Source organism: Anastrepha obliqua, chromosome 5 (genome assembly GCF_027943255.1).
Source record: "Anastrepha obliqua isolate idAnaObli1 chromosome 5, idAnaObli1_1.0, whole genome shotgun sequence".
NCBI lineage: Eukaryota > Metazoa > Arthropoda > Insecta > Diptera > Tephritidae > Anastrepha > Anastrepha obliqua.
In genome coordinates, this window is record NC_072896.1 from 60,467,383 (window position 1) to 60,483,910 (window position 16,528).

Below are 16,528 nucleotides of genomic sequence, written 5' to 3' on the forward strand. Positions count from 1 at the left end.
CGGATCACTCTTCACCAGGACAATGCGAGCTCTCACACATCGGCTCAAACAACTGCATTTTTGAGCACCCAAAACATCGAATTAATGGATCATCCGCGGTATAGTCCTGACTTGGCACCGAATGACTTCTTTTTATTCCCGTACGTAAAAAACAAACTGAGAGGTCAACGTTCTTCGACACCTGAAGAAGCGGTTGCGGCATTCAGAATGCATGTTTTGGAGGTACCTCATTCAGAGTGGCAAAAGTGCTTCAACAATTGGTTCAAACGCATGCAAAAGTGTATAGATCTTCATGGAGAATATTTTGAAAAACAATAAAGTGATTTTCGATGATTGAAATTTGTTTTTGTTCTCTAATCCTAAATATAAAAGGCACCCCTCGTATTAAATTATTGACTGATCTGAACTGTCAAATTTCCGAATTTGGTCATTGTTTATAAGATTGCAAAGGGCGCATTTCCAAAAGCAGCCTCGGAAGCTTCAGAAGCTTTCGAGTTTTCTACTTCTTGCGTTTAAGTGAATCACCTCAATATTTTTTATAACCATCTAAAATAGCATAATGAAATAACCGTTAGCTTACTTACATCTACGTATGTAGGTACAAGGTGACGCAAAATTAATCAACCAATTTTGTTTTGAATAACTTTTCACTAAATAAAAAAATATTTAAAGTAATGGAAATCTTCAATAGACATGTATGATATGTATATGTATCATATGTATCATATGTTCATTTATTCGTTTATTAAGTACTAATATGTCATTTGCTACATATTATTATTATAATAAGTACTTTCTCTGGAAAAAGAGATTTTCGCGCTCCATTGTTTGTGTACTGCAGGTGTCTAGTTGACAAGTGTCAAATATGATTGACGTACGACACCATTTGCAAAAATTATAAGATGATTAATTTTATGGCACCCTGTGTGTATATGTATGTATGTTCGCCAGGTAATATTTAAACAAAAATATGCGGTTTTGGAAAAGGGTAATTTTTTCGGACGAGTGTAAATTTAATATAAAAATGTCCGATGGACGCATAAAAATTTGGAGAGAGTGTAATACTAGCCTTCAAAAATGAAATCTGCAGCCTTCTTTTAAGCCCGGTGGTGGTTCTCTGATGGTATGGGGATGTTTCGGGGCAAACGGAGTAGGAAAGTTGCATTTTATTGATGGAATTATGATTGCGAGGCAATATATTGATATTTTAAAAAAGAATCTACGTAAAAGTGCCAAAAAATTGGGTTGCAAAAAAAAATTTATATTCCAACAAGATGACGACCCTAAGCACACGGCGTTGGATACAAGGTTATGGATCCTTTATAACTATCCAAATTATCTCGAAACACCACCACAAAGCCCGGATATTAATCCCATAGACAATTTATGGTCGATTTTCAAAAAGCAACTGAAACATCATCAAATAAGGAACCGAGAACATTTAAAAAAAGTCCTCAAATCAGAGTGGAAGAAGATTTCTCCAAATCTCCCAAAAAAATTGGTGAAATCTATGCCGAAGAGATTGTCTGCTGTTCTAAGGCAACGAGGGTATCCTACAAAATATTAATTTTCTGAACTATCTTTTATTTACTCTTTAAATCATTGAAAATACATGTGTACTAATACGAATTTTGCTTCTGTGAAAAGTGTTAATTTTTTTCTTTCTTATTTTTTTTTTGCAATTAATACACTTTGTGAGCGGTTTTGTTATTTGGCCTTATTTTAGTTAATTATCTATAAAATAAAACGGTTTCAAGCATTTGTTTTAAAATTAATTTGAAAATATACATGGTTTTTTTATTTATAAGGGGGTGTACTAATAAGAATTTTGCATACTGTATATACTTTTCATTTGGTTTCATATTTTACTACTTATTTACTTTTCTATTTATTTTGATCTTATACTTGCAGTACCGATAATTGATTAAATAGGGAGATCATTTAATGGCGTAACTTTACAATAGTTGTATTAAATTGTGAAAGACTTAATCGAGTTGAAATAAATAATTAAATTTACACATACATATTTGTTTAAATAAGGAAACCTTTAGTGTGCAGATATTGCATACGTATTCATATATGTGTTTCCTCGTTCCCCCGTTGCATGTACCATGTCTTTGGCTAATTTATTTAATTGAAATCGAATTATTTGCTGTCACACTTGAAATACCGCAGGCGCAGCTTAATTATAGGTCAATTGCTGCAATGCAAACTTTACACGCTTCGGCGTGCACAGACACCATCAACAGCGACTCCACATTTACACATAAAAGCGTTCAGTGTTAACACACACATGAACGGGTTTGAGTTTGGATATATGAATTTTCTGGATAATAAATAAATAACATCAGGGCTGCAATAATATTAAAGCGAGTCCGTACGTCATTTAGCGGAACTATTTCTGTTCATGCACATACATACATATGTACATATGTATGTTAGCATACAATTACGTATATCTTTTTCCCTAATAGGTACTGATCGATATTGATTGGTTGCGGCGGTGATGTTGTTTTGACAGCGTCTGTCAAATTTGTTTTTCAATATTTCGGCAAATGCCAAACCATGATGGATTAGTTGCACGATAGAGCAGTCCGTGCCTTGGATAGGACTTTATTGTGAACATTTTGAGGATATGTTTATCTCTCGCGGAGCTGACGTGAATTTGCTTCCAATATCATGCGATTTGACCTCATAAATGTTTAGGTTCTTTAATGTCGTAGATCTATGGCAATACGCCGCGTCAACCAATACCTTCAAAGTGTCTCTTCTCGCACGTCGTTTTATTTCATTATGGCCTGGCCTTATAGAAAACCCGTATACATATGTATGTATGTATGTACATATCACCTACATATGTATACTATGCACACATGCAAATATACGTAAGTGGATGCTTACATACACACATATGAATGTTTAAAATTACCAAGAGTGAAACCTTTTCACCATTGCGTTTAGTTGATCACCTTTTGGCAACTAATAATTGCGTTTTTCACCGACGATTAGTAAACCTCAATTTAACACTATCGGCTTGCACGGCGCTTACGCTATACAATACTAATTTAATTATTTCAATTTAGCACCTTCTCACAATAAATTTCCTTGAGTGAAAGAGCTGAGATTTTAGTCTGATGTCACCTTCCGCCGGCGTGTGCGATACTGCTGTACTTTCAATCAAATTGAACACTTTTTGTTTCACCTATGTCGACGCTTACTTCTTTGGCTGGGTGTATTTGCCTCCAAGGATGAACACATCGTATCACAGTTTCTACATTTACTCAGTGCGTACATACACACATACATGCATATATATATATGTAGAAGCATTTATTGTGTTTGTTGTAAACTGATAATTTATTCAGCACACAATAAAGAACGTTTCTCTAATGTCACTTGTTTATATACGTACGTGTGTCAGTGTAGTGCGACTAGTATGTTTGTAGATAACCATTTTATCGGCAGCACCCAGAATCCACGTCCACACTGCTCTTTACCCCTCCTCCTTATTTTAAACCATGCTTCTGGCGCTTGTTTTCTTGAGTATTCTATAAATAGTGCTGTGTTTATTGTTGTTGCTTTGTTTGTCGTATTGCTACTGCTGCTGGCAACTTGTAAATCTATTTATCTACCAGATATTGGTTATTGGTGTTATCTTTTTCTATTTATCTATCTATTGTACATTTTGTATGAATATCCTTTTTGTCACAGACACATTCTTGTGCGAGTAGTTGTTTTATTTTTCTTTTATACTTTACTTTTTACAGCGTTCAAGTTTCACCTTCTACGCTCTATCTGGGTGTGCGATTCGCTTTGCTTGCTTACTACAAGGAGCGGATTCAATCAGAAGAAATAAGCGGGCATTTTTTGCGCAACATGGGATCTACATACAAGCCGATGACAGGTATTAACTGTTTTCTAATTATTTGTGCACTGAGCGGCAGACTTTAGCAAATATATCCAGGACATCAGTACATGCTTACATACACATCTTTGATATCTTCGTATAAGGATGATGGATTACCAGGTTTGGCCATCGAAAGCAAAAGCGTGCGAGTAACTTTGCCTGCCCGATAATTTCACACGTATTCACACACTCGAAGCAACATGGGCGAAGGTTGTTCTAATTGTTTCGCCTATCACCAACACAATCTCAGTTTTTTCGTAAACAAGCTGCTGTCATATTATCTCAGCAAACCAGCTGATTTCTTCAAAATCGCTAAGAGACGATTAACGGTCTAATGTTGGACACACCTCTGCATTCTGTACATCGTAATCTTTCCAAGCGAAGATAAAGAAATTTAAGGAATACTCTCTCTACTATAGAGGTATTCTAGATTTGTGGTATAAGGCCTTGTATCCGGTATTTGTGATTTTTACAGTAAATGCACTTTTCAACTACACACCTCAACTAAATAGAACACTGTACGAGTACTCATTGTCTTGGCTTTGTATTCTTCGCTCAGCTCATCATAACAAAAACACGTCTGCCTCGTCACCTTGCAATGTAAGTGTTTAAAGGTAATACTATCGGTATTATTATAAATAAAGTTTTATTTATAAAGTTTAATTAACGAAAAGAGGCTCATGAGTCAGCTGTTCGGGAAACATTAGTTATATGCGTGTGCAAATTCAAATTTAGTGAAAATAGTAAGAAAATTATTCCGAATACAACAAATCACGAATACTCTATAGATGTTGATGCGTTTGATCTCAAAGCGTTGTACCAATAGAACTTAATTTATGGAAAGCGTTCTTTGAGATCTATCTAAAAATGGCTTTGATAAGTACGTACGAGTATACCAATATGATCATAAAATATGTCCAGTCATCCAACAGAAAGTGAAATACCGCTTATAGTATACTCATACAATGTGTTCGACTTTGGGATTTATTACAGCAAAAATTAATTTAAGCATCAGTGTTGCCGCTAAAAGTTTTAAGAAGTAGCCAGATTCCATTTCAAAAATGGCCATAAAAATGTCCCTGAAAAAGTAGCTTTTTTAGGTAAATTAGCGTTGCAAAACACAAGAAATTTACATTCTGTTACAATTTATGTAAGCTGGTGCCTTGTAGTCGTATTGTATTCTATTAAGCCTTTAATTTCTTTTAATTTAATAGATAATAATAATGAAATTCATAATTAAACTACTTTTTCGAAATCAAGCCATTATTTTTACATATCATTAAATATTGTATATGCATGTACCGTACTATACATATAATTGGCGTTTACACGCTTCTTGGATGTTTGGTCGAGCTCCTCCTCCTATTTGTAATGCGCATCTTGATTCTTTCACAAATGGAAGGACCGACAGTTTTAAGCCGTCTCCGAATGGCAGATGGTTTTTTATGAAGAGCCTTTTCTGGCAAAATATACTCGGAGGTTTGCCATTTCCTGTCGAGGAGTTACCGCAATCGGGAAAAACGAATTCTATCAATTGGTGTTTCGTGTCCGAGGTTTCCAACCTGTGCACTTCCGAATAGTAGTCACACACCAACCCATTCCGCTGCGACGCCCGCCAAATTAAATATTAGTATGAATGATTTCATCAACTTTATCTAAATTTTTTTTATCTTTATCAGTATCATATCTATCATTCTTTCACTAATTTAATAAGATCATCCGTCATTTCAGAGCAAAATTACGACTCTGTATATTTTTAAACTATATATTTTATTTCAATATTAAAAAACTCATCCTTCTTCCATATTTTCAAATGTGTACCACATTGCTGCTGAAACCAAATCAAATCGAAAACGAAACTTGTACAATTTTGAGCAGTGTGCGGGTAAATTCCCACATTGGGTAGGCTCTTGTATCTCGATAAGTACTCACATCGGTGAATAACTACGTCCGCCACCGATATAACGCAAGTACATATAAAAAAATTACCTAGTCACGAACGGAACAAAACTTTATATAACAGTGTCCTTTAAATTAAAGAAAATAATTTTAATTCAATTTAATAATTTAAGCTCAGGTATGTAGTATATTATAAAGCTCCGTCCGAAGTTAGCCTTCTTTACTTATTGTTAAAAAGAATTCGCATGCATAAAACATAAATAAAACCGTGATTTTAAAAATATTATACAAAATTGTTGACACAATATTTCAATGAAAAATCAATAACTTTAAATGCAACTCGTCCTTATATAAATAATGCCTGCATATGGCAAACTTTGCGGATCTATAAAATGTAGTACATATATGATATTTTTTTGTTACGTTAGTAAGACCAACGTAAGACTCCAAAAAACCAATAGAGTCCAAAAAATCTACGGAAATTCTACCAATGATTATTTTGTGTACCGAAAGTGATGACAAAGGTTTTCCTCTGACCAACTCGCTAAACATTTAAAACTTTAAAAAAGTGTCCCGTAAGTTTTTTCGTTCTCTCAACTGCCTGGTAAATTTGAATTTATGCCGAAACTACGACAAGGCTGGAGTAAAAATATACAATTTGGAAATCTGGTAAGTTCGACGACCTTAATTAATTTCACTTCTGCTTATATTTCTTCAAGCCAAATCGTAGATAGAGTTTTTATAATTCTTTCCATTTCACAATTCTAGCTCTGTGCTCTTTTCCATACAGTGACGTATTTGTCGTTTCAACACGCCTATTTCTATATACGAAGCAGAGTAACGATGCCCACTTATTTTGGTTTTCTTCAGAATGAAAGCATTTTTCGCTCCATCCGCGTTTTTCTTCTGGGACTAATCGGATTTTTTTTTGTTTTTTTTATAGTTATCTTAATCGTCGTTGGTTTCTATGGGTTGAGAGTCTCGAAAACAGCGTCACAGACAACTCGTTTATTGGGTCTTGTTTCCGTTTTTCCACTGAGAACTTTGCCAACGAAATTGCCAGTACATGCAGATAACATTTACGTTTTGCGTGTTTCAGAGATTGCTTCCAATTGGGACCGATTTCGATTCGTTGTATAATATTTAACCAGAAAATATCAACTACATATACTGAAAAATGCCCCCATAGCCCATCTTTAGGTTATAAAAAGAGATTATTTCGGGTAACTTAGGTGTGTGATACGTTGTGCTTATGACTATTGTACCTTTGTTTTTGTTACTTTCTTATACATAAATGGTATTGGGTGTGAATGCAAAAGTTGATTCATATCGTAGAATATTTTTGGAGGTGTACACCTTTAAATTTTGCGCATAGTTACAACCATTGTCATATTCTTTTGTAATAGTGTTTCCGTAGGGCTATGTGATGAAAACCAGTTGTCGATGATAATATAATATCATACCCTTTCAGTCTATCAACTAGATCAGGAATAATCAAGTAACCAAATTTCAAATCAGGTCCATAGAATATATTGATGCAATTTCCAACGACCATGAAATTCCAGTAATTGTATGGAAAGTTGTAGTAGAAGAATTCGGTTTATAGAATGTTGAAAGCCGTTCAAACCATATTTCTTGTAGGCTTCTAATTGGCCAATATTAATATGGCAACATCATCAATGTTGATATGTTTGGAGCTGAGCAAGTCCTTTCCATACTTTTTAGACTAATCAGTTGCAATTTTTAATGCAGATGGTCAAAAAGGTAGTTAGAGTGATTCCCACCCGGCTTGATGCAAATCTTGTTATACCTAAACACCAATAATTCAAGTTCCTCGACACCACAGCAAGCAATTATTGTTACCAATATGACGCAAATCGATGGACTTCAACAAATAAAAAACCAAGGTAAAATGAAAATCTCGTCGCGAATGCACAGAAATATTTGAAATACCTACCTACATACATACATACATTGAATTTCTAGTTGCAAATAAAAAAAGAACAGTGTCTAAAAATAATGGCAATAGCAAACTAATCAGAGTCACAAAGAATGCGACGTCTAACTTAAAAAAATGAAGTTATAACAACATAAAAAACGAAATGTACGATTTGTGACACAATGCTCGATCAATGGCTAACCAACAAATTTTAAAGGGTGCATTAACCAACATCTCATATGTATTTATTATCATAACGCGACTTTAGTAACATTTGAGGGAACAAAAATGCATTTTCGGTACAGTTTACTATATGTATTTGTAAAGTTTAGTTTAGAAAACATGTCTTTAACAAAAACAAAATACAATATAATATATTAATTTTAATTGTTAAAGCTTAAAACCAGTAGAAAGAGGATTTCGAATGGAATCGGTACAATATATTAACGGTTTCAAAATATATTCCTTTACTTATTCTTATTCTTCTCATCTGTTCCTTTACTTATTGTCTGATGTGGTATGTTTCGAATTTAATTGTTCTTCTGAGTCGGTACATAGTTCAAGTTACACTAATTTCTGGTAAATAAATAAATAATTGACGCGTACACTTCTGTTAGGTGTTTGGCCGAGCTCCTCCTCCTATTTGTGGTGTGCGTCTTGATGTTGTTCCACAAATGGAAGGACCTACAGTTTCAAGCCGACTCCGAACGGCAGATATTTTTATGAGCAGCTTTTTCATGGCAGAAATACACTCGGAGGTTTGTAATTGCCAGCCGAGGGGCGACCGCTATTAGAAAAATGTTTTTATTAATTTTGCTTTCACCGAGATTCGAACCAACGACCTCTCTGTGAATTTCGAATGGTAATCACGCACCAACCCATTCGGCCACGGCGGCCGCCTTTCTGGTAAATACTCCCTATAATATTTGTTGAAGTTAATTTCATTACTTATAAAATAATAAATATGATAAAATGCTTCTTCCGTGTTCATATTTACTTTCCCTTCAAAATAATTTTATGTTAAACTGGATCTTAGAGCAAAGTATAAAGAAAGACTTATTTTTTTAACAAAACACGACACTGTACTCGCAACCAAATAATTACGAAGTGTGGCAGTTAAGTTTCGGCGATTTAGTCATGACAACTGTCAACTCTATGTCGTTTGTATTTTTATGTCCCTCTACCTTTAGTTCCAGTTGAAGCTTTAAATCGATACCACGTTTCGTTTGTGTTTTATGAGTACTCATGTTTTTAGTAAAGTTTGGCAAAAACCTATAGGAAAGCCCTCAGAGGTAGTCACTGGAGATAAGGCCGTGATCTGTAATGGTGGGGCTGAGCTGGTCAAATTCGAAGAATTACCAAAAGTTTGCAATAGAGAGATATTTAGTGAAGGTCTACAATAAAATTATACTCGTAACCTCGAATACTCCGAAACGTTAAAAGGATTTGTTCTTGGTGGAACCGCATAAAATTGCCCAGAAACGGAGTCATGTCGATTGGTGTAAAAAAATGTTAAAGAAATTCAGGCGCGGTGGTTCAAAGCACGCTATGGCATTGTAACAGGTGAGGAATATGGGATAAATGCCGAAAACAAAACAGCGTTCGACAGTACGAGTGTTCCAAGACGGGCTTAATCAAATAAAAGTTGTTCGCCGAGAAGTACCTCAAAGCATATGGACGCCTATTTTTTCGGAAAATCTGGTCAGATCGCAACTAAACCACTAGATGAACTTAAAACTGTCAAAATTTCAGGAGAATTAACAAAAACCAACCGCTGAAGATAAATCATGCTTAACCAAGCAATACGAGCTCTTACGTATCGTCTCACTCAAAACATCGGAGTAATGGATCATCCGCCTTACAGCTCTGATTTGGCATCTAATAATTTCTTGTTGTTCCCGAACATCAAAAATAAAATGCAAGACCAACATTTTCCAATGCCTGAAGAAACTGTTGAAGTCTCGTTTTGGAGGTATCCACTTCTGATTGGCAGAATTGCTTTGAAAATTGGTTCAAGCGAATGCAGAAGTGTATTGACCTCCACGAAAAATATTTTGAAAATCAATAAAATCTTTTTCAATACTAGTTTTACTAAAAGGCAACCATCGTATAAATTGTTATCCGCTCCGCTCCGTCATTTATTTCGAGCAAAATAGTTTTGGAAAAGCCAAAGCTTGACTTGTAAGCTATGCTCGAGATTCAAGCGAAATTCACTTTTCATCAAACGAACACATATGACTGATTTTCAAAGCGGCAGTGGCAGGTGGTCGGTAGAAGGAAAATGCTTTAATAAATTTTTATGAAATATGTAGTTTTGAATATTTTTCAAAGTCGGTGCTCCGAATTCAACTAAGCATATTCTTATATTCGGAAAAGTAATATAAGTAAGTAAGAATAGTAAATGGAAAGTATCGTAGTTAATAATTTAATATTTCTCAATAAGTCTAAGCTGCAGTAGGCACAAATAAAAGGAACAAAATAGAGCAACTAAGTACAATCGCGGGTATGAAACACCAAACTATAGAATATACTTTTTCAAAAAAAGTTCCTCGTAAAAAATTATCTGCCGTTCGGAGGCGGCATTAAAGCGTAGGTTCCTCCATTTGTGGAACAGAATTAAGACGTGCACTACAAATAAGTGGAGGTGCTAGTTCAAGCATCTAACAATATATGAGCGAAGGCGGAAGCTGTGTGCAAAACTACATACTGTATGTTTGTACTTCATATACATATGTAGTAAAAAACAAGAGAGTTGGGTGTATATACCTACATACATTCATATACAACGTTTTTTACACGGTAGATACGTTCCTTAGAAAGGGGTGCAAAAACAAAACCGCGCAAGAAAATACATGCGACATATGGTAAATTTGGCAACAGGTTCCATAACTTTAAAAAATCGAGTAAGATAAAAGAACACTAAATATAATATTTTCCCATAAAACTGCGCAAACGAAGTCAAACGAAATCCATATTGCGTACATAAGTATTTAAAAAACAAAAGCAATTAATTTTTATTAGAAACAAATTAAAATTAGTGTGCAGTGAAAATTTAATCCATAAGTACAAAACATATGAAAATTCAAATTAAAATTGGGGGGAAAAAATCAATTTTGCAACTATTCACTGCTACCTGATAGGAAGCGTGCACGTTTATTACGGACTAGATCAGAAATGCTATCGTCAATAGATATGTCAGACACTAGGTCACAGATGCTCAGCCCATCTGTCGGGTTTTATTCAAATTATTAACGGCATCTGTTGGTTTTTTCGTTGTAATATAGTCGGTTATTAGCGAGGGTTTTTTGCTTTCTGGAGTTCTTTTATACAAGGTGGCGCAAAATGAATCACCCTATCGGAAAATTTATAATTTTCGCAGATGGCGTCGTACGCCATATTTGACACTTGTGAACTAAAAGCTGCAGTATACAAACAAACGTCCGTAAAAATCAAATAAAAATTTCCATCACTCCAAATTATTGGTTTTATCCAGTAAAAAATGATGCAAAAAGATAATTGTGTGATTAATTTTGCGCCACATTGTACAATACTTGTTATCCGGCTACACGCAAACTAAAGATTACGATTAAATTTTAATGCTAAGTCGGACTTGGTTAGTTCTATAATCTACTTATTGCATCGTTTTTGAAGGAATATGTACCATGTACATATGTATCTTTACTTAATCGTACACAAAAAATATTTACTTAATAAGGCATTTTTTTATGAAATATGTTTTGTTTAGAAAAAATTTTTTGTTTTGAAATTCGTTATAAAATTTATTATTTTCGAAATCGTTTGAAAAAAGACCGTGGAAAAAGAAGGCATACATAGGTATATAAGCATATCTAAGTGAAATCGCATAGCATATTTTTATGTTTATATTATGCATGCACACAAAGTGATAGCAGCTGTACAAAAAAAGTGTGCTTATCTTCTATTTGCAGGTATTTTTTTGCAATTTGGTGGTTTGAGTGTCAAAATTTCAACCGGAATGTAAACAAACAAGTGAAACAACAACAAAAAAACAGATAATTTTATCAGTGAAACCGTGAAATCTTAAGAAAAAAACACGATCAGCTATTCTACTGGCATTACTTTGAATGTATGCGCCTCGGTTTTATGTGTCAATTCGTCAGTTCAACGTTTAGTTGGAATCCCCCAAATACTTTCTCGTCTCCCATTTACAATAGTCTCTATTTTCTAACTTACTACAGTACAGTCAGGTCGGAAATAGTTACAGTTATTGTATGTACCTTCAAATCAACCCGGCTCTATCAACTTAGTGAAAAATCATATATCAATCAATAAATGATAAGAAGAAAGAATACGAATTTTGTGTTTTGTGAATAGACTATATGCCCACTCCAAATAAAACCGTGTTTACTTACCAAATTTTTCATATATTTTGTATAACATACCTTAATTTTTTAATTTTTTTTGTTTTTTGCTTGCACCTATTTTATTCACCACTATTTTTTTTTGCTTACTATCAACTAAATATAATACATATAACAAGCCCCTTGTTGTTTTATTTGCAGGTCGCTAAATGGCTGACGATTCGAAAACGGCCGATATCTATCTATAGCATTTGTATACAACCCAATATCGTCATATCGAATGAGTTATTGAAAACTACTTGCGCTCTTTATTCGCATTTCGTTTGATAACTAACTTCTAAAAATTTGTTGTGCAAAAGTTATGTTCTATAACGAAATTGGCTATCACCAGCCATCAACCCAAATATAGAGCGTAAGCGAAAATTCTCTCCCAAAGAGTGGAAAAAACAAATAAAGGTTAACGTACAAAAAATTATCCAATACTTGCAAAAACTGGTGGAAGAAGACATATCAGCTGGGTTTGTTTACAAATGTTTCTATTATCCAAAAAAATTACCACATATATACAGTTACACAGTAAAGTCTACATACCACATTGAAAGCGAGGTTTGGAGATTTCTGTGAACATTGTAGCATTAGAATACAATATATTCCAAACAAATCCAAGCTAACAACAAACAATAAATTTTAACATTTTAATTCAAAAATATTTATTAACAAAAACAAACAAAATTCATTTTCCAAACACAGAAAAGTCTGCATCCGGCTTTGTAGTGGAGTACACAAAATGCAGCTCTGTACTCAAACAGTGCTACCAATCACTTCAGGCGTCTTTACCAGATACCGTTAGTTAGAAAGAAGTTGAGTTCTTCGATATTAATATTGTAGCTGTGTTAATTTAACCAAAATGGGTAAAGAAATCTGTGTTAAAGTACGTGAGCTAATTGTGAAATATTATAAGGAAAAAAATCTTTGAGGGAGATTGGAGAACTGGTCGGACATCCAAAATCAAGCATTTAAACAATTATTCGGAAATATAATCACACTAATAGTGTAGAAAACAAACCAAGAAGTGGTCGCCCACCTAAACTGACTCCTCGTGCTAAGCGAAAAATTTTGTTAGGCGTGCAAGAAAATCCAAGAATAACAGCAATAGAAATTGCAAAAACCCTGAAAAATCGGGATATTGCTTCAGTGCATCCAGAAACGGTGAGACGTTTATTGAGAAGCAATGGAATCCACAACCACCGTGTGCCTCGAAACCCACCCCAGTCACCGGATTTGAACCCCATAGAGAATTTATGGGATGAATTGGATCGTCTCATTAGAAAAGGACAATTAAAAATAAACAGGACCTCAAAATTGCTTTACTTGAAGAGTGGAATTTAATTTCGAATAATTACACAAAAGTATTGGTAAATTCCATGCAAAATAGATTAAATGCTGTTCTAGAAAGTCGTGGCGGACCCACCAAGTATTAATTCTGTTGTCTTTTTATTTCCTTTTAAGTGAAATACATTCTTTTTAGAAAGTACGTAGACTTTTCTGTGTTTGGAAAATGAATTTTGTTTGTTTTTGTTAATAAATATTTTTGGATTAAAATTTTTTTGTTAAAATTTATTGTTTGTTGTTAGATTTGATTTGTTTGGAATATATTCTATTGCTACAATGTTCACAGAAATCTCCAAACCTTGCTTTTCAATGGGGTGTGTAGACTTTCCTGTGTAACTGTACATACTCAGGTTTTTTGTTGATACATTTTCAATTATATCATGTCTGACTATAAGCTGCAAATTTCGAACCAGTGCAGGGGCAAAGGAGTACAGAATACTAGATTCTACAAAAAATAAATTTGTTTGTTACAAAAAATGCAATCATATGCCTACAGATCAGCTGTTTTCGAGATAGATAACTTTTCTGGCTAAAATTTCTCCAAAACAAAATGAGCGCCTCTCTTGCATCAACTGTCACTTTGGTCTCTTAATTTTTGAGCCATGGATAATTTGTGGCGTTAACGAACGCCTATTTGCAAAAATTAGGAATAGCTATAACAAATTTTTGTGTTATCGAACCCGACTATTGAGAGAAGAAAAATAAAAAATTTCGAATTTATGTAACTCAAAAAGTTTGGTAACAAATCACATAAAGCGTTCTTTGCCAAGAACATTTCAGTATACGAAACAACTTACTAGCAGAAACTTGGATAAGGATGGAATGCCTAACATCGTAAATCCGAATTTGTAATGGGAAAAAAGTGCTGATACCTCCGCTCTTTGTTTCAAAACTTCAAATTCGAATTTTATTCAGCTTTGGAGGTCTTAAAGTGTAGCTTTGAATACGGTTAGTGTACGCTCACTTATCGACGGTCAAATAATTGTAGAACATTGGTGTTATGAAATAATATAACATTTTGGTTTGTTGGTTCGCTACCAGAAAACCAAACTTATTTTATGCCAGCTTCTTATTATCTCTTGTTTACGTGTGGATTTCTATAGCTAAACTTGAATGTTCACACATAACAGCTATCAAACCAAAATACTGGACGACTGAGCAAAACATTGTGTTTTGTACAAAGTAATTGTATTGATGGAACACCTTATAAAGGGCCTTTCAAAAGACGCGCGAAGCTGTTATTTTAAAATAAAAAAAAATTAAAGATTTGTATTCTTTTAAGTTTCACTACTCGTATTCAAAATAGGGTTCTTGACAAATACATATATGGGAAAAATGCCATCATTTGAAGGTCCACTGTGGGTATGTCTGCAAGTCAAATCCGCTAAATACTCGTAGGCGATTCATGAATGCCTACAACATCAATATTTTCAACAGAATGTCCAGTTTTTGGTTTGTAAGTCCAGTTTTCTATCCCCGACAGAACCAGTTTCTTGAAATTTTTTCACCAAACTTTGAATTGTCGGCTCATTCGGACGATTATTTCTACCAAAAAAATTACGAACTTTGCGATATGTTGTTTTATCGTCTAAAATTGTTCTTCTGTCTACTTGACAAATATCAAAGATAGCATAAAAAATGATACCATCTAGGAATTATTCACTAGTGACATTTAGGCGTACCTTTTGACTTTCTTTACATTAAGTTACGCCGGGAAATAAAGCATCAAATGTATATCCGAATTCAACGTTAGCGTAGGAGTATTTCAAATTAAGTATGTCACTCACAAAAATGCATTCGAAAAAAATCTCTTCGGTTTTATTGCTGTCACACTCAAAGTACCCTGACTGGCTGACTGTCTGTGAACCGCTACTGAAAACTTTTCCAAATGTATACCAGGTGATGCTCATAAAAATATCAACAGCGGCCGAGCCAAATGTGTCGTATGCAGTTGTTTGTCATTGTATAACCACCAGTGGCATACAAGAACGTTGTGAATCTCCTGCCGTCTCGATGCATCGTCGTACTCTCGCTCGCATACATACAAGCTTAAAAGTTGGCGCAAGCATACACACGAGTAAAAGCGTCCGTGGAGGAGATTGCAAAGACAAGACATTCTGGGTATTTCGTTACATGAACAACAGACTGCAGTCACGTTGGCACATCAGGAATGTATAAGTACGTAAACATGTATATACATATATATTTATGTACTCATTTATGCTTGGGCACAAACACCTGAGTGTGGCTGCCGTTTTGTTAGCTTCCTACCAAAATTGGTAACTTTTTCCGTTAAAAATTAGGTTTGGTAAGTTTTTGTGCGTTATTTCAAAAATAATAAATTTATATCGCAATTAAAAAAAAAAGCAATCGATAGATACTAATACAAATTTATTATATAAAACTTTTAAAAAGAGAAGTAATGTTTAGCATTGTAAAAATTTAATAGCTTGGCAGCCCTAAAGTGAGTGGTTTTGCCCTACATGTTTCGGAGATCTCTAGATACATTCTATCATAAGAATAACCTACCACAAACAAAAACAAGAAAACAAGCTGGCTTAAATAAATTTTTAATTTGGTTTTTGGCTTACTTTAGCCGAATGCACTTGACGAAGTACACCAAAAGTGCACCCTATATTTTTATATTTTATTACATTTTTACTTTTTTTTTCAAATTATACCATTTATACTTTTTGTTATTACGGGTATGCTGATATCTACTGGTGCTATCATATTTGTTTTTGATTTGTTGGTGAAAGGTGTTAGTGCATAGGAAGGACACTACGCCTGTGGGGTATTCGTAAGCATATATGTATGCAAGCGTATATGTACATATGTTTAGTGTGTCATGAATATTATTGAGTATACCTAGGCGCAGGTGTTTTAAAATACACTATGTAGGTAGACACGCTATGTATGTGCGTATATACATATGTGTGTATATAAGTGTATGTATATACAAGTATGTATATAAGTATCAATATATTTTTTGTGGTTGTGTGTTATTTTTATTGTTCTCTATACGTCCTACTACACTTGTACACTTGTATC

General features: G+C 34.2%; 1 protein-coding gene across 4 annotated transcripts in view; it reads right to left on the reverse strand.

Annotated features, from left to right (window-relative positions):
• Positions 1 to 16,528, reverse strand: part of LOC129249114 (CUGBP Elav-like family member 2) — a 260,192-nt gene that overhangs the window by 205,545 nt on the left and 38,119 nt on the right. The window lies entirely within an intron of this gene.